An 18,912-nucleotide genomic window follows, 5' to 3' on the forward strand; every position below is an offset into this window, starting at 1 on the left:
GTGAAATTGGCACCTTCTTATGCAGAGCATCTGTTCCCAGTGTGGCTTCAGGTTGTAGCTGCTTAAAAAGTTAGACAAATCCAAGTTTTCTGTACCCTCACCACTGCAGTTATGGGAGGCCAAACTAGTTCTGTTCTACCTCCCAACAACATCAGCATCCAAACTGCCAGCTCAGTTCTGATGGCATTAATCAGCCCTTTTTATTTGTAAATTGGCATTTCATCTAGAAACCACTGTCATTTTTTACATTGTTTGTTTTTTCCAGCAATAGCCACCCTGTGACGGGGAAGCCCCACTCCGCACTAGCCCCAGTAGCGTAAGACCAGTAGCTCTGGTGGCAGAAGTCCCGCCCCAGTCATACTGGGCATGTGCCAAGTGCTCTGGGAGTATAAAAGGAGGGAACTCAGCTCAGTCTGGGCTAGCAGCCATAGGGGAAGGACCTACCCGGGAAGCTCCTACGGAGGACCAGCCACCGCCCTTGAACTCACTGGGGCCTGAAGCTTCCCCTGGCCAACACAAAGCCCTGCTGCAGGAGGAGACCAAAGAGCCCAAGGAGACAATGTACCTGGAGACCTGTAGGAGACCCCAACTCTCGACTCTGTAAGAAACAACCTGGGGGGAGTGATGGACTGGTACCTGGCCCCCCGGTAAGCCTCAGTGTGTTTCGGTAGGACCCCCCTCCCCCCCGCTGAGCCCGTGGCAAGGTCCTACGGCACTGTTAGGGGCAATTCTATGGATTCTGGCCACTAGGCTGTGCTACTCTGTAACCAGAGGCAACTCTATAAACTCTGGCTGCTAGGCTGTGTTGCCCTTCAGTGAGGGGTGTGAACCCTCACACACCCCATAAAATACCTTCTAAAGATAAATCATAAACTGGTGCTGCTGTGGGTGGATGAATGGAACTGTAGCTACTGTACAATGACACCAGGTAGTTGGCAAGCCCCAGTGTGTGTCACTTCATTCCACCATTCCTGTTTAGAATGAGAGAGTCTGTAAAGGGAGGTGGAGGGGCAGTTTCCCCTTTAGTTGTTAGACACCTTGTCTGTATCACCTCACTGTGGTTGTGTCTTATAGTGAGTCATGTGGCAGCATGCAGCTGCCTGATATGCTACAACATGGACAGTGGGTTTCCCATTTCAGTTGTTCTGGTGTTTAACAAAGGAAACAGGATGTTGATGTGAGGAAGGAGACGAGGTTTGGATCTCTGGCTGCTGGAAGAGCTCCAGGATGACAGTGTTCATGGGAACTATCCTAGAGAATCCTGTGGGGAGCTTAGAGAAGGAGGCAAATCTCCTGGATGGCAGGAAGAATGAGATTTGGGGGGGGGAGTTTCATGTGGGACAAAAATCAGGGCATCACAAGGTTGAAGTATTAGTTGAAACAAACTGGTGCTAAATCTGGCATAGATAAGAGCTATAAACCAATAGATGAGTCACAGTCCTCTAGGGAGTCTCTCTCTCAAATCCATGTGAAATCCCTTCATTCATTATACATCAGTGCCGGCTCATATGCAACAGCCATTTCAGCCCTGGATCTTATCTAAGGGTACGTCTACTCTACAGGATTATTCCGATTTTACATAAACCGGTTTTGTAAAACAGATTGTATAAAGTCGAGTGCACGCGGCCACACTAAGCACATTAATTCGGTGGTGTGCGTCCATGGTCCGAGGCTAGCCTTGATTTCTGGAGCATTGCACTGTGGGTAGCTATTCCATAGCTATCCCATAGTTCCCGCAGTCTCCCCCTCCCCTTGGAATTCTGGGTTGAGATCCCAGTGCCTGATGGGGCAAAAAACATTGTCGTGGGTGGTTCTGGGTAAATGTCATCACTCATCCTTCCTCCGGGAAAGCAACGGCAGACAATCATTTTGCGCCCTTTTTCCCTGGATTTCCCTGGCAGACGCCATAGCATGGCAACAGTGGAGCCTGTTTTGCCTTTTGACACTGACACCATATGTGTACTGGATGCCGCTGACAGAGGCGATACTGCAGCGCTACACAGCAGCATTCATTTGCTTTTGCATGATAGCAGAGACAGTTATCAGCCGTTCTGTACCGTCTGCTGCCATTGTAAATTGTCAATGAGATGACGGTTATCAGTCGTTCTGTACCGTCTGCTGCTGTCATGGGTGCCCCTGGCTGAGGTCGTCCGGGGGTGCAAAGACAAAAATGGGAATGATTCCCCGAGTCAATCCCTCCTTTATGGTATCTAAAAATAGAGTCAGTCCTGCCTAGAATATGGGGCAAGTGTACTAGAGAACCAGTGTATCAAAGAACCAGAGAGCACAGCCGCTCCGTGTCAGATCCCACAGAAATGATGAGCTGCATGCCATTCACGGGGGGTGCCCCTGCAACAACCCCACCCATTGCTTCCCTGCTCCCTCAACCCTCCTGAGCTACCGTTGCAGTGTCCCTCCATTTGTGTGATGAAGTAATAAAGAATGCAGGAATAAGAAACACTGACTTGTTAGTGAGATAAAATGAGGGGGAGGCAGCCTCCAGCTGCTATGATACTCCAGGCAGGACATTAAGTGGTGTGGGGGAGAGGAGCCCAGCATCCCGCTGCTATGATAGTCCAGGTAGTACAGAATCTTTTCTTTAGACATGAAGGGTGGGGCTGATGGAGCTCAGCCCCCAGTTGCTATGATGAAGACGGTTACCAGCCGTTCTGTACCATCTACTGGGAATGACCGGGAGTCATTCCTATTTTTACCCAGGCGCTCCCGGCCGACCTCACCTGAGGCCAGCCAGGAGCACTCACGGGCTAATGATGACGATGGATAGCAGTCATATTGTACCATCTGCCACCGGGGAGCGGGGGGAGAGGATGCTGCATCGCGTCTACCAGCAGCATTCAGTAGACATAGGGTGACATTGAAAAAAGTCAAGAAACGATTTTTTTCCCTTTTATTTCCGGAGGGGGTTGGGGGGGGTAAATTGACGAGCTATACCCTGAACCACCCCGGACAATGTGTTTGACCCTACAGGCATTGGGAGCTCAGCCAAGAATGCAAATGCTTTTCGGAGACGGCGAGGACTGTGGGATAGCTGGAGTCCTCAGTACCCCCTCCCTCCCTCCATGAGCGTCCATTTGATTCTTTGGCTTTCCGTTACGCTTGTCACGCAGCACTGTGCTGAATCCCTGCTGTGGCCTCTGTCTGGAGATTTTTTTCAAATGCTTTGGCATTTTGTCTTGACGGAGCTGTGATAGAACAGATTTGCCTCCCCATACAGCGATCAGATCCAGTATCTCCCGTACGGTCCATGCTGGAGCTCTTTTTGGATTTGGGACTGCATCGCCACCAGTGCTGATCAGAGCTCCACACTGGGCAAACAGGAAATGAAATTCAAAAGTTCGCGGGGCTTTTCCTGTCTACCTGGCCAGTGCATCCGAGTTCAGATTGCTGTCCAGAGCGGTCACAATGGTGCACTGTGGGATACCTCACGGAGGCCAATACCGTCGATTTGCGGCCACACTAACCCTAATCCGACATGGTAATACCGATTTCAGCGCTACTCCTCTCGTCAGGGAGGAGAACAGAAACCAGTTTAAAGAGCCCTTTATATCGATATAAAGGGCCTTGTTGTGTGGACGGGTGCAGCGTTAAATCGGTTTAACGCTGCTAAAATCGGTTTAAATGCGTAGTGTAGCCCAGGCCTAACTTACAGTCACTGTTTATCTGCCTCCACATCTGCATTTTTCAGATGGTAACATTGTAAATAACCTTTGACTTGGGCAGGACTGGAAATGCCCACTCAGGAATGGCAAGAGCATCTATATGAATTGCATAGACAGATCCTTGACTTCCTATCTTGATTGGCTCCAGCCAATGCCTAGCTAGTTCTTTGATTTGCTCATCACTGTTCTTGGCTCAAACCAACATTAAAGGGAGCTTAACAAGAGGTAATCAAAGGGAGTTGCCAATACCATTGCTATTTGCTACCCGACTACCATGAAAATCTAGTTTTTCAGTAACAAGTTCTCTTTTAGTGCAATTAATTTGATGTCTTGCAAAAGACCAGACCAAATTAGAAAGGAGACATTTGTATTTTGATTCCACTCATGGAAAAGTCCTATGCAACTTGGTACAGATGAAACCAATAAAGTTCTATAGAAACTCTCTCTGTTGGGCATGCAAGATAACAGCCTGTTTTGTTGGTGGATGAATGAACTGGGTTTTTTAAGTGTTTTAAAGACCTTAAGGAGGAGGATGTGGAACATACTGCAGGTCTCCAAAGATGGGAAGTGACTTCTGAGTCTCATGTCCAGACATGCCAAAGCTCATTTCGAGATCGAGATCACTCTGCTGTGAGCTGTTGACTGTGCTTTGGTTTAGTTTTAAGAAAAAGGGAAATTGTCCCAATAACGGTGGAGTGTTCAGCAACTGGGAAATGTGCTCTTAACAAACCTTTTCAAACCTAGAAACCCCAGGCCGCAGCATTTATAGAAATCCCTGGGCAAGAATAACATAGGGAGTTGGGAGGTCAAGAATCACCCAAAATCCATAACAGCTATTGCACTGCAGAGGTTTGCAGATGAAGTGGTGTTTAGTTACACAGCATCAAGGGGGTGCATGGGACATTGCCGAAATACAGGCAAGGTTCCAGCCATGAAGTGCTTACAGGTTAAGGGGCAAACAAATGAGGTGGGGAGGTTACAAAGAACTCCCACCCTTTATGCCCTCCGTGTAAAGGCCAGCCACAGTTGCAATCTGTGTGTGTGTGTGCGCGCAAGGACTATTTGTGGCTAGTGGCCCTTGCCATCCCAAAAGGGGGTGGTACAGCTACATGTGCATGTCTGTGCATGCATGCCAGCAGTTCACTGTGATGTTGCAGATTAGACCTAATTCAGTGCAGTGACATCAGAGCGTGGTAGGGAAGGAAAGTATCACAATTCAGTGGGCTTTGGATCAGGTTCAGGGTCCTTAAGTCAATGAAAGTCTTTCTCTTTACATACGTGAAGGCTGATCCAAACCCCATTAGATTTGCTTTACTTTCCTATATGTGCATTTTTCTGTTTCTGTTGTGAAGGAGAGAGAGTAAGGTAGAGGGGTCAGCTGCAGAAGCTCCCTCTGCAATTCCAGTGTGCCTAAGCTTTGACCTGGAGAGATGCACCTTTAGGGGAGAGAAATCCAGGGTGTAGGGGCATGTTCAGTCCTTGGCCTCTTTGCACACAAACTGCCAGCAAGAGGGCAATGAGTGCCACATGTAGCATTGTTTGTTATATGATCCTCCCTCCGTTAACAGCTGGACTGACATAGCAAAAGCTGCCGGTTGCTACTGACTTACTGTTGGGATATATGACAGTAGCCTCCAAAATGTGCTAGGCACTGTACGAACATGGAGGAAAGACACAGAGCTTGTTCCCAAAAAAGTCAGTGCAAAAATCCAAACAATCAGATGAAGCACAGGGAAAGCAGTGGCACAGAGGGATAATAAGTCACTCACTGTAGGGCTCCCAGCAGAAATGGCCCTACAGAAGGGCCGTGGCCATTCAGACAAGCTTTGGGAGGGCTCTGCATGAAGAGGGGGCTTGACGGAAAGAGCATGAGGAGATGTTTGTTGGGGAAGCAGTGAAGGCAGCTGACCTTGCCTTCACCGCTACTCACAAGAAGCTTCAATTTGACAAGATGGGGAAGGGGGCAGAGCCAAAGAGTGGGGGAATAGGTGCTGATTGCTTGAACTGTGTTTGAACAGGCACCCTGGAGATGAAACTCCCATGACCTGTCCCCTCCCCTCAGTCCCTGCCCCATGCCTTCCCTAATATGGGGAAAATCTGCTTGCACGTACTGAGCTCATGCTCTGTCTGGATTGGGGAAAAACATGAGACTTGCCAACAGACACCACGGTTACTACGGAAACCGCAAAGAGGGGAGAGAGTCACAAAGACCCCCCTTTCCGCCCCAATAACAAAGCAGGGAGGAGATAGAGTGAAAGGCAAGGCAGCTTGCATTCAGGCCTTTCCTTTGCTGTCCCTCACCTCCCCTGCCCTTCACTGCCTATGCTCCAGCGAGCGGCTGGGTCACTGATGTCTTGATGTCCTCACCGGCCAAAGCGACTTTCCATCTCTGATAGGTACTGACAGGCATTTGATTTCCAGGTCAACACGATTTCATTCACTACATCTGCAGCCCAGGGAAGGCCTTTCCCCGCACTCCAGCCTTCCCCTCTCCCTGGAGCAATCTCCCTCGCGGGTCTCTGCGAGGCCACAAGGCTGGCTGGAATTCGCAGCACTTGCTCAGCCGGCAGGGCCGGTGCACCAGCTGTCAGAAGCTGTAAATCTCACCGGATGCAGTGCTGAGGACTTTGGGTGGAGGAGGTTAAATGTGAGGGGGAGGGAGACAAGGCTGAAGCTACTAGAGCTCTGCATGCACCCGCCTGTCTCATTACTATTTAAATTGGGCTCTCCATGTGTCCTAGCTCTGTGCTGGTGCACCTCAGAAAAAGTGTGTGGCTTCCCCTCTCCTCCCCACCACGGCTCCAGCCTAAATTAATGGTGGGAGGAAGCAGGGGCGGCTCTATAAATTACGGCGCCCCAAGCAGGGCGGCGCGCTTCGCCGCCCTTCCCCGGTCCCGCGGCCGGGGCAGAAGTGTCTGCGGCGGGTGCGCTGGTTCGCGGCTCCGGTGGAGCATCCGCAGGCATGCCTGCGGGAGCTCCGTCCGAGCCGCGGGACCAGCGCGCCCGCCGCAGTCATGCCTGCGGGAGCTCAAGCGGAGCCGCGGGAAGAGGGGTGACTGCGGAAGGTCCACCGGAGCCAAATGCCGCCCTGCCCCGACAATGCCGCCCCACGCGCCTGCTTGGCGCACTGGGGTCTGGAGCCGGCCCTGGGAGGAAGCAACATATTAAAGAATGCTTCACTGTTTCCCTGCAAACAAAAAGCTGTTTCCAGCTGCAGTGACCCTGGAGAAGCCAAAATGTCTTTCTGGGTGAAGGTCCAAGACTGTGGTGTCCTGTGCTTATTAAAAGAGTATAGGCATCAAGGGAGGAGCTGGTTAGGTGCTCTGGCGTATTGTACAGCCAGCAGTAAAAGGGTGGGGGAAATGAGGATGCTCTGGAAATAGGAGGAATGTGGGTCATAGTTGAAACTAGGTCTCCAGGACAGTGAGGCTACAGAGCAAACTGTGTAGACCCTAAGCCTGCCATCCTACTCTGATTCATCTTCATGATCATGCAGGCCTTAGCAAAGGCAGATCTGTCCTGGGCTCTGCTTTTGGGGGAGACCTATGGTCTTAATTATTCCTCTAGCATCATAGCAATGCATACATAGACCCAGACCTTGCCCTGAAGAGCTGACAATCTGTGGGCCCAATGGAACTAATCACATGAGTATGTGTATGTGTCTGCAGGACTGGGACATTAGTTATGTAAATATGGCCTAGGAAGAAATGTCCATCCTAGGATCCCAACATGCTGTGTGTACATGAATGAATTAAGCTGCATAGTCCCCAGGAGACAGGGCAAGTATTATAAATGGTTCACAGATGGGGATGCTGAGGCACACGGAGGGTCAGTGACTTGCCCAAGGTTACAACAGAGCAAGGAATAGAAACCAGGTCTCCTGATTCCCACTCCTATGTCTTAGTCATGAGATCGTCCAGCTCCCCCACCCAGCTAGCCTGTCCAAAAGCTGAAACTATAGTTCTTAGGCCCTTACTCCCTCCCCAGAGGTGTTCTGCACCCCACAGTCCAGCAGGAGAGCTGCCAACAGACTGTTGGTTTGCTCTCAGTGCTCGGTTCCCTGCTCAGATTCTGTTCCTTTCCCACTCATCTGTCCTGCAGTGCTGCAGGCTAGCAAGGCTCCAGGCCAAAGAGCTTCTCCTACCAGTTCCCATCCCTGCCTTGCTTCCTTGCATGCCACAGTTGTCCTGCATACTCCGCAGCAGCCTTTGATCTCATGAGGCAGCGCGGGGTGGGGTGGAGGGATGTTGTGGGTATGTGGCAGCTATTAGAGGTCTCATCGGGGGCAGGGGGAGAGCTAGGTGCAGTCACTCAGTCTTACTTCACAAAAGGCCCCTTCTCCCTAAGGCCAGCTCGGTACACGTTGCCAGCCTCTGGTTGGGTTTTTTAGTAGAAAAGTGAACAAATTACACATTAAAAATCAACCCTGTCCCCAGCAGATGAGGATTGCAATGGTAGTTTGGTGTAGCCAATGGCAGTTTGTCCAGTGGTTGGAACTGGGGCGGGGAGGACTCCTAGAGTTTGTGCCTGGCTCCGCTACTGACTTTTTGTGTCACTTTACGCACGTCACTGCAACCAAGGTTGTTGAAAGTGGCCTCAGGTTTGGGGACCCAAACGTGGGATTCCTACTGACCTGATTTTTCCAGCGGTCCGGAGCACCCGCAGCTCCCACTGATTTCAACTAATGTCCCGAGTACTCAGCACCCCGGTCAGTCAGACATCCCTGAATCAGTAGCCACTTCTGGAGTACTGGGCTTAAAAATCTGTGCCTCGGTTTCCACGTCTGTATAATGGAGTTTAAGCATGCCTGCCTTGCAGGGACATTGTACCAATTAAAGTTTGCAAAATGTTTTGAGAGCCTTAGAAAAAGTTGTTATGGAAGTGAAAATGTTCTAATCCTCACCAAAATATATGGCTAAGGCAAGTCACCTCTAATACTGACTTTATTTTAATTTGATAAACTGTTCAAGATGAGCCTGATTTAAAAAGAGGATCGCAGTATTGCCCTCAGTTGAGGTAGACTTGTGTCTCCTCGCTCCAGCTGATCGGGGGAGCAAGTTTAGCTGCACTATCCCTGGAGAAACAAACCTCAGCATGCAGATAGGAAAAAAGCTAACATTTTATTGACCAGAGCTTTACAGGCAACAACTCCATGCCCCATCCAACTGAGCCCATCAGCTGTGCTGCTGCTCCAGGGTTACAGATGGATAGTGGCCTTAGAGGTACGCATGCCATTACATCAGCCTTAAGCAGAGGGATATTGATGTGCTTGACTTACTGGAACCTGTGCTATGTCAGGTGAGCATTATTTAATGGATGTTTCACCACACTCCAGATTTTCTTATCCTTTTAAGTTCCATTTAGCTGTATTTTGACTGATGTTATACTGAAGTCAACAGGCCTCAAGCACGTGTGTAAGTGCTTTCCAGAATAGGGATGGACTTAAGAACTGTTTAAGTGCTTTCCTGACTTAGGACCTCAAAGCTGATAAAACACTAGCACCCCAGACACCACCACATGGTGTTGATTCCAACAGATCTGGGAGTGGGTTCAAAAACATATAGATGTAGTTAAAATGTTGGCAGACTGATGGATCTCTTACTGGAAAGTCTGAGCTCGTTTGTAGATCTACTTGCTAGCCTGCACTTTTTGTACAGCCATTGAGTAATCAATGTTTTTTTCATTTTAATTATGTGCATGGACTGTATCAGCCACTTATCCACCCTGACTTAATAAAGGCCAGTGCCACTAGACTGTTTAATAATTTATGTCCTTAATATAGAAGCGTAGTGTTTGTGGCATTTCCCATTGCTTGGAGCCAGGATATTAAACAGCCTTCCAAGAGAGACAGTCTAATTGCAGTGAGTCTCATAGTATGCACGAGGCATACAGAGATATATTTGCATTAGTGGTTTTGACAGGGATATGATCTCTTAATTAGCATGACCATCTGAAAAGATCCTAGTAAAAGAACTCTACCAGAATTAAGCAGCAGACACTGCACCCTAGAAAGGTGATTCCCTCCTGCCAGATTCAGAAAAGTAAATGGCATGAGGCATTAACAATTAATCCTGCACAGCTAGGGTGCCTGTCACTGTGCTAGGAAAGCCCAGATGGATGGATTAGACCAAACAAATAATGCTTGACCAGTTACATTGTGAATTAACAAGTAACTTTACTCAAGTGCTAATCCACCAGCATTCTGCTCTGCCAAAGCCTGTCCTGGCCATGAGGCTGTTCTGCCTTTATTCCAAGAGGCAGTCCCTGGGCATAAGCACATTGGCTATGGGGCTGTGGGAATAAACAGAAAAAAGGCATCTGTCTCTGGGCCCAGCACCTTTCACCATTGGCCAAACAGGTTATGATGAAGCCCAAGAGCAGGGAGGCTTCCTGTGGCTGTGGGATTGTTTTCCTCAGCCCCCATCTACTTAGGCAGAACTCTACTGGGCAGTGTCCGCTGGCTTCTTTGGCAACTCCTCAGAGCAGTTGGCACTGCCCAGTATTCTGTTTGTCTGTGTGACTGGCCCTTTTTTCTTGCTCTTGTACCCCATTCCTGACCCTACCTTTTTTAGTGTTGTCCCAAGTAAAGAGTTGCTCCCAGTTCTTTTTGGCCTCCTCCCCTCAAACTGGGGGAGAAGGGTGGGCCAATCTCACCTGTGTGAGAGGAGCCTTTTATGGGTTTCCCTTTGCATCTTGGTGGTCAAATATGTCAGCCAGGATCTTTCACTAGCTCTAAATTCAGCCCAAAACAAGAAGTTTGGTACAGATTGGCAGGGAGAGGAAGGCTTTCCCCCTCCCCCTCCACCCCTCTCAGCTGTCCTCTGGAATTCCTACAAAGTTAAACAAGGTTTTAGAGAAGATGCAAGAGGATAAGAGAAGCTAGAGGGAGAAGTAGGGCACCAAAACCACCTTCTGAAGTTGTCTTGGTGGTGGTTTTTTTTGTATGCTGTGTAAGCCAGTTAGCGCTCTGCCTGGCCTTTGGGAGCTACCGTCATATAAATGTACCACTGCTAGAGTGATGGGCACATGTAGATAGCAAGTAGATCTCCACCTAAGGCAGCGAGGGGAAGGGGAAGCTTTAACTAAACATTTTACAACCTTACTGACTCAGCTCCTGTTCAGTTATTTCTCAAGAATTCCAAAGCAGTTCATCCATCCCTAGTGGGAGAATTGATCCGATTCCTGTCTCTCTAACCTATAAGGCAACTATATTGTCTTGTGAGAAACAAATGCAAACACTCATGCTGGACGAGGCCCAACATGATCGCCTTGGCTTCGGTTGCCTTCTTGAGATTCTGCCACAGCTCCATTTGCTACTGACTGATTCTAACAAAGTTGGGTTTCTAAAGTTACAGCTGTTACAGAAAGGGTACATTGCTGAGGGCTAAGTTCTACCTCCTTAGTCATGCTGAGTAGCACATTTACTCCATCAGTAGCCTCACTGAAATCAGACAGGAAAAGAGTAAAATGAATGGGACTATTATTATTATTCTGAGTAATGTTACTCACTGTAAAGGTATCAGAATCTGGACCTGAATTATTTAGAGCACCTGTTGCCATGGCAATGAGATACCTAGTTATAGATATGGGGGAGACTTTTAAGGCATGAGGGGAACCCAATTTTCAATGAAAGTCCAATGGGAATTGGGTGCCTAACTCATCTTTCTGCCTTTAAATAATTTGTGGTGTTAAAGGGGACAACTTTCAAAGCCACCAACAGTAGGTGGTATTAGCCAAAACCTCTGCTGCTGCCACCAGAAATCTCATCAGGGAACAAAAGGTCATGCAAACCCGAAACGAAAGGTGCCTTGTGTCAGGTGTCCTACACTGGGAGTATTGGTGGAGCACATTCAAAAGGCAAAGTTCCCCTGCTGGTCCTGGAAATGCAAACCCAGATGCAATAGCAAGCCCAGCCCAGACCACCGTAGCTGCTGTGGCAGGATACATTATGTCAGGCTTCATTAAGGAGGAGAGTATTTATGTTCTTTACTTACTGGAAGCTGAGCGACATCATGGGAGCATTATTTTAATGGATGGTTCATCTATTTCAGAGCTTCTGCGGTAATTAACAAGTCCTTCCCAGCTGCACTTTGGCTTTCTCTGTATTTTTTTTCCTTTGGACCTAAAAACACGATTGAGTATTGCTTCCCCTCCTTCATATGCTGCTGGATGGGGCAGGGATTTTTTTTTTTTAAGGTGTCTTCCCACCATCCATTCCAGATATCACTCTGGTTCCCTTTGCCTCTTATGGGCCCTGATTCAGCAAAGCATTTCAGTCTGTACGAAAACCTGTGCATATTCAGCAATTGCTTAAGCATGTGCTTAACTGTTAATATGTGCGTAAATCCCTGCGAAGCACAGAGCCCAAGGCTGAGATGCCTGACTCCTATGGAAAATCTCCTAGGCCCCTTTACCAACCCCAACTTAGGTACTCTTCTGAAAATAGATAGCCAGCTGAATTGGGATCACAGGTGGTAGTCCTCCTTCATTCACTTTTCCAGTGGGAGGCCCAAGCATTGTGTGTCTTCTGATTGTTAACAATGTTATACTATGACTCTTAGCTTCAAATAAATAAATATAGCTTGGCCCCCAGTGCTCCAGCTGGCAGTAGCCTCCCTGCAGCATGTCTGCAATTGTTACAGACTACTGAGGTATTTGTCCAAGTGGGGGAAGCAGTGATCAACATTGCTGAGGAGTGAGTGCCACTTGCTATGGTCACATTATTCACGAGAGGTGCTTGCTTCACAGACTGCTAGACACCGATAGAAGAAAACAAAGTGCAGTGAACTGACTTCACTGTCCTTGAGGCACTAAGAACCATAGCTGGCCTCCTTGTTTGAATGGCTAAAGACTTTTGTGTCCTTAGTGCCTGGCTAACCATGGGTATCAACTACCTGCTTTCTAAGACTTCGGAGACATCTTATGGGGCCTGATCCAAAGCCCATTAAAGTCAATGTAGACACTCCCACTGACTTTAATGGGTTTTGGATCAGACCCATATTGCTTCTCTGATCCTTGACTTAAATCTTCATGAAGCAATTACTTGGATGCCTAAGGGAAGTAGTTCCCAGTCTCATCCATTCTGCACCCCCATTTTCCATACCTCAACCACTTGCTCCTCTAGCGGGGATAGTCATCCATTTAGCAGCATGTACTCTGTCCCTGTATACATAAACCCCAGAGGAGAAGTATGAGGAACAGGTGAATGCCAGGCTGTAAGAGTGGATAGGTATAAACAAAGGCACCAGTCCTACAAACAGTTGCAGTAGCTTGGACTCCTGTGCCCCAGAGAATCCCAATGAAACAACTGCGCCTCCACTCAACGTGCAAGGCTCTGTATTAGTAATACAGATCAAGATACAAGATCAGGCCTGCAGCAGCATATGAGAGAGGATGACCAACATCTTGAATGGCCTACTCCTCTCCATCACTTCCTGGAAGTGGCCTGAGGTAAAGAGAGGTAGGGACAAGGGCAGGAAGAAAATCATTCAAAACCAGCTGCATATGAGGTGGTTGATGGTGCCAGTCTCTGCTGCTCCTTCCCCTTCAGGCTTTGAATCTGTGTCCCACCCCCCCACAGTACATTCCAGCTCCAGGGGAATGTGAACCACAGCAAAATCACCCAGCCCAAGCACAGCACTGCACTGATGACCAAAGGCTTGTTCAATATGTGGGATCAAACATTTCAAGCTTTCGATAATGGAAACACTAAAGTCCAATATGAAGAACAAGAGCCAGAATTATGTCCTCTAGCATGGTGTTTGACTAAGACACAATTATCCAGGCAAAGACAGGAAAACATTAGTACATGAAACCAGGATGGCTTATTCCCACACCTTATTGGCACCTTATTCCCACACCTGCCTGGGGACTGCCTTTTATCTTAATATGTACGTGCCCTGAAGCCACACCTCTGGCTGGAATCTTGTCACACTTCAGAAGCTAAGCAGAGTTAGGAAACGTCATTCCTTGGCTAGCAAACTTCCAGGGACACCTCAGGCACTGCAGGAAGCAGCGCTGATGATTCCAGATAGAATTCTTTCCTTTGCATCCCGGATGAACCAGTGCCACACCATGGGCTGGGGCTGCTGAAGTGTGGCCTTCTGTAAAACCATGGGCTTGACCACATTGCAAGACTTCATAGCCCCTTTTCCCAAAGGACAGATGTTGACCTCTGTCAGGGACACCCAGAGGATTCAGGGGGCCTGGGGCAAAGCAATTTCAGGGGCCCCTGCCATAACAAAAAGTTGCAATACTATAGAATTCTATATTCTTGTGGAGGCCCCCGCAGGACCTGGGGCAAATTGCCCCACTTGCCCCCCTCTCCCCCCGGGCCACCCTGGGAAAAATAAACATTTAAAAACCTTCCGCATCTCGGCACAAACCCAGTTTTGAGAACTTCTTTTCAAGTCACCTTTACAAGGCATCACTGGTTCTCAGCATCAGCTAGTGCTAAAAGGCACTAAAGCTCATTAAAAGGGTTGGACAAATATTTTCCGTCAAAACTTTTTTTAGATCGAAAACTCGGGGTTTTTGAAAAGCAGAAAAAATCAGACAATGTCTGCTTTTCTTCAAAATGTGTTGTGGTTTTTTTAATTGAAAAGCTGAAATTAGTCTGCCAAAACCTGAACATAGTTTGGGGTTTCATTAGTGTGTGGCCAAATATTTGCTGCTTGCTGTGTTTGATTGTTTAAAGAAACAATAAAAAATCTGCTTAAAAACAATCCAAAACTTTTGAACCACCTCAGCTTGTGACCAAACGCCTGAGCCCATCCAGTCAGAGATTTTTCCAGGTTTCTGATACTCTGCTGGCTTCCTTGACTCATATCTGTCTCCATAACTTTGGGTTCATTTAGGTTAGAACATAAGAACGGCCACACTGGGTCAGACCAAAGGTTCATCCAGCTCAGTATCCTGTCTACCAACAGTGGCCAATGCCAGGTGCCCCAGAGGGGTGAACCTAACAGGTAATGATCAAGTGATCTCTCTCCTGCCATCCATCTCTACCCTCTGACAAACAGAGGCTAGGGACACCATTCCTTATCTATCCTGGCTAATAGCCATTAATGGACTTCACCACCATGAATTTATCTGTTTCCTAGAGACTGGCTCCATGGGGTCCCTCACAAACTGGAGACAGTTACTGTGGGTTTGTCTTAGTATAGCTTATGTACATACTCCACGAAGTGAGCATTTGAGCTTGTTCCAGAATCTGGGATGAGCCTATGTTGTGAAAACTGAAATGCTCAAAATAGCAGATCCATGTGAATGGACACAGGGTGCTAAAATTAAATTAACGCCTTAAACTGGGGGTCGGGATCCCTCAGGAGGTCACGAGGTTATTACTGGGGGTCACGAGCTGTCAGCCTCCACCTCAAACCCTGCTTTGCCTCCAGCATTTATAATAGTGTTAAATATATAAAAAACTGTTTTTAATTTATAAGGGGGGATCACACTCAGAGATTTGCTATGTGAAAGGGGTCACCAGTACAAAAGTTTGAGAACCACTGAATTAACCCCTCTGGAGCCTCAGGGAATGCAGAGGGGGGGTGTCTCCCTTTGTATAGTTGGGAAGGGGGTAGGTGGTGTAGGATATTGCTCTTCTCATGTGATCCCTCCCCCATGGCTCTCTTGGCTCTATTACTGTTAATCTAAAGTGGCTAATTTTAAATGAAGCTGCCCTCCCCTGACATGAATCTCCCTATGGCACTGAAATTAAATGTAGACTATAATTTGGCATTTGTGAAGTGAAAGGGATGGTAGCCCTAAGGGAAAAGATAACAGCTTGGCTCTTTGTGTTAAATAGCTGTCTGCAAGCCTCAAACTGCTGAATGAGCTTTAGGGTAGGGAAGGCTGTGTCTCCTCAAACAGCTTGGCCCTGCCCCCATCCAACCCCCACCCACTTCCTGCCCCCCCGACTGTCACCCTCAGAATCCCTGACCCATCCTGCTCCTTGTCCCCTGACCGCCCCCCGAGACCCTCCCAACCACCACCCCGGGACCCCACCCCCCACAAACCCCCCCGCTCCCTGTACCCTGACTGCCCTGACCCCATCCACCCTCCCCGCTGCTGAGTCCTGACAAACCCCCAGAATGCCCCATTCCCTATCTCCTAACGCCCCCCCAACCTCTGCACCTGCCCTGACTGTCCCCAGGACTCCCTGCCCCTTATCCAACCTCCCCCCCGCCCCCGCCCCCGCCCCGGCCCCCTTACCATGCCACTTACTCCTGCCTCCCCGCTCTCCCGGAGCCTCAGCACGCCGCGTCCAGGAGCAGCCCCAGACAGCAATGTAGTGGCATGGCTCCACGGGACCTGAGCTCCCGCCACTCGGCCCAGAGCTCAGGGCCCCATCCCCTTACCACGCGGTGCTGAACGGGAGGAGCTCAGGCCCTGCTGGAGCCACGCCGCTTTAGCTCTGTCCAGGACCGCTCCTGGACGCGGTGCGCTGAGGCGCTGGGGGATGGGGGAAGGCGTAGGCAGGAGGGAGCCTCTGACATTCTCGTGGGGAGCCCTTTGGGGCCCGGGGCCTGGGGCAAATTGCCCCACTTGCACTTCTCCCTTCCCCCCCCGGGAGGAAACGAGTTATTCAAGTTAAGCTCCAATGTTGACCCAAGAACAAATGGATATAAACTGGCCATCAACAAGTTTAGGCTTGAAATTAGACAAAAGTTTCTAACCATCTGAGGAGTGAAGTTCTGGAACAGCCTTCCAAGGGGATCAGTGGGGGTGGAGACCTAACTGGCTTGATGACTAAGCTTGATAAGTTTATGGAGGGGGTGGTATGGTGAGACTGCCTGCCTACAATGGCATATAGCTGATTTGCGTCTACTAGCAGCAAATATCTCCAATGACCAATTAATGGACACTAGACGGGGAGGGCTCTGAGTTACTACAGAGAATTCTTTCCTGGTGTTTGGCTGTTTGGGTCTTGCCAAAATGCTCAGGGTCCTACTGACTACCATATCTGGGGCCGGGAAGGAATTTTCCCCAGGGTCAGATTGGCAGAGACCCTGCGAGTTTTTTCACCTTCCTCTGTGGCATGGGGCACAGGTCACTTGCAGGTTTTAAACTAGTGTAAATGGTGGAATCTCTGCAATTTGGAAGTCTTTAAACCATGATTTGAGGATTTCAGTAACTCAGCCAGAGGTTAGGGGTCTATTACAGGATTGAGTGGGTGAGGTTCTGTGGCCTGCAATGTGATTGTGATAGTCCCTTCTCATTTTAAAGTCTATTTTATTATATATAATAAAATAATGTAAAATTATGATTATCAACCGATTGGTGTCCTAAGTAACACCAGGAATATGGCAGAAAACTGAGGTCTGAGGGATTCTGGAGTGTTGTCTTATTTTTGACTTGGGATTTTAAATGGAAATACACAATAAGTGGGGAGCAGAGGGCTTTCAAAGAGCAAGTATTGGCACAATGTTGGGGCACTGTGGAATCATAAGGGGAAATAGGGAAATCACTCATGTTTCTTTGTGTAAAGTACAACAGCAAGTATGAGGAAGGGGCCTTTGGAGGAGAATAATAGGATTTAGGGACTCATTAAAGGAGCTTGTGAGAAACTCCAGATCTTGAGGCTGGAGAACAATTGAAAGGGACACCGTTTAGGAGAGAGAAAATGTATCCAAGAGACAGCTACTTCAAAAACACAGTGAAGGGAGAAGGCTGCATCATGGGCCAGATCCAAAGCCCATTGAAATCCATGGAAAGACTCCCACTAATTTTCAGGGGCTTTGGATCAGACCCTCAAAGCAGCTGTCCAAGCAGTCAGTAGAGCCATTGAGAGAAGGGAAATTAGTAACTGAGAAAGACAACAGTTCTGGGGGCTTGAATTAATTCTTTGTCTCAGTACTGATTAAAGAAGCAGATATCCGTGTCCTGGAGACTGGGGAAGGAGAACTGAAATGTAGGAGTTATGGGAATTGATCCATTTGTCCTTAGACTGCTCATCTTCTTTCAAACAGAGACAAACTCTTTCCTGTCACTCTTCTTGTGGAGATGTAAGAGGGCTGGACTGTGGGTCACACACATCACTCTGGTCTCTCTATTAGGCTATATGTGATAGTTTTCAAGTATAGTAGTAGCACAGGTAGAATGTGCTCCCTTTTCTGATAGTTATTTGAACTAAGTGCAATAATCAGTGCCACTTACACGTGAGCTGGAGGGGAAACTGCTCCATGTATTTTGTTAAGTTGAAAGAAGGACATTAAAATTGACTTTGCTTAGCACAGAGGTGGCCAGCCTGTGGCTCCAGAACCGCATGTGGCTCTTCAGAGGTTAATATGCAGCTCCTTGCATAGGCACTGATTCTGGGGCTGGAGCTATAGATGCTAACTTTCCAATGTGCTGGGGGGTGCTCACTGCTTAACCCCCCGCTCTGCCCCAAGCCCTGACCCCACTCCACCCCTTCCCCCAAGGCCCTGCCCCTTCCCCTGAGCCTGCCATGCCCTCGCTCCTCCCCCCTCTCCTTCCCTTCCCCATAGCCTCCTGCACACATGAAACAGCTGATTGCGGTGGGCAGGGGGGAGTAGGCGCTGATTGTTGGGGGCTGCCAGCAGACGGGAGGCGCTGGGGGCTGGGGAGTGGATGGGGGGCTGCTGACATATTACTGTGGCTCTTTGGCAATGTACATTGGTAAATTCTGGCTCCTTCTCCGGCACAGGTTGGCCACCCCCGGCTTAGGACAAAGGTGTGTGCAGACACGTCATGCATGTCATCGCAGAGAGACAGCGCTGAGCAGGAGAATGAGAGCAGATAAGGAGAGTCCAGGGAAAGAGATTGAGCTTTTGTTCAGGGAGGATAATTACTGGTAAAGAGAACAAATGGGGAGTTCAAATGCAAGATTGTGGACATACTTATGTTGTGGTTACAGTAAAAAAAATTGACTAACAATAGCATTGTGGTTTCATTTATTTATAGTTACTTCCTCATGCTCATTGTTCCATGTTTACTCTTTGTTCTTTCTCAATGACTTCCAGACAACTTAAAAGACAAATAATGATATTTTCTCTCTCTGCAAGCTCAACCTGCTATCTGAAAAATTGGTCCTTCCTCTTCCACCATCATGAGCAATTAAGATTTTATATTCAGAAAACTTAGCTGCTAGCTCTGCAGATGGCATGTGAGGCAGAATAGAATCCAGATTCATTTTCCATTGTTCTGCAGGAGTCAAAAATCAGACTTGGGTCCAGGCCCAAACCGTGTCAAAATCCAAGGGAGTTTGGAT

The 18,912-nt window shown here is 48.4% G+C and overlaps 1 long non-coding RNA gene across 1 annotated transcript; it reads left to right on the forward strand.

Moving 5' to 3' along the window:
• Positions 1–439: 439 nt before the first annotated feature.
• Positions 440–18,578, forward strand: LOC120409318. The gene is made up of 2 exons (XR_005601251.1): positions 440–647; positions 18,349–18,578. It is a non-coding gene; the product is annotated as an uncharacterized LOC120409318 (long non-coding RNA).
• Positions 18,579–18,912: the final 334 nt, after the last annotated feature.

The sequence above is a fragment of the Mauremys reevesii genome, linkage group 7 (genome assembly GCF_016161935.1).
Source record: "Mauremys reevesii isolate NIE-2019 linkage group 7, ASM1616193v1, whole genome shotgun sequence".
Taxonomy (NCBI): Eukaryota; Metazoa; Chordata; order Testudines; family Geoemydidae; genus Mauremys; species Mauremys reevesii.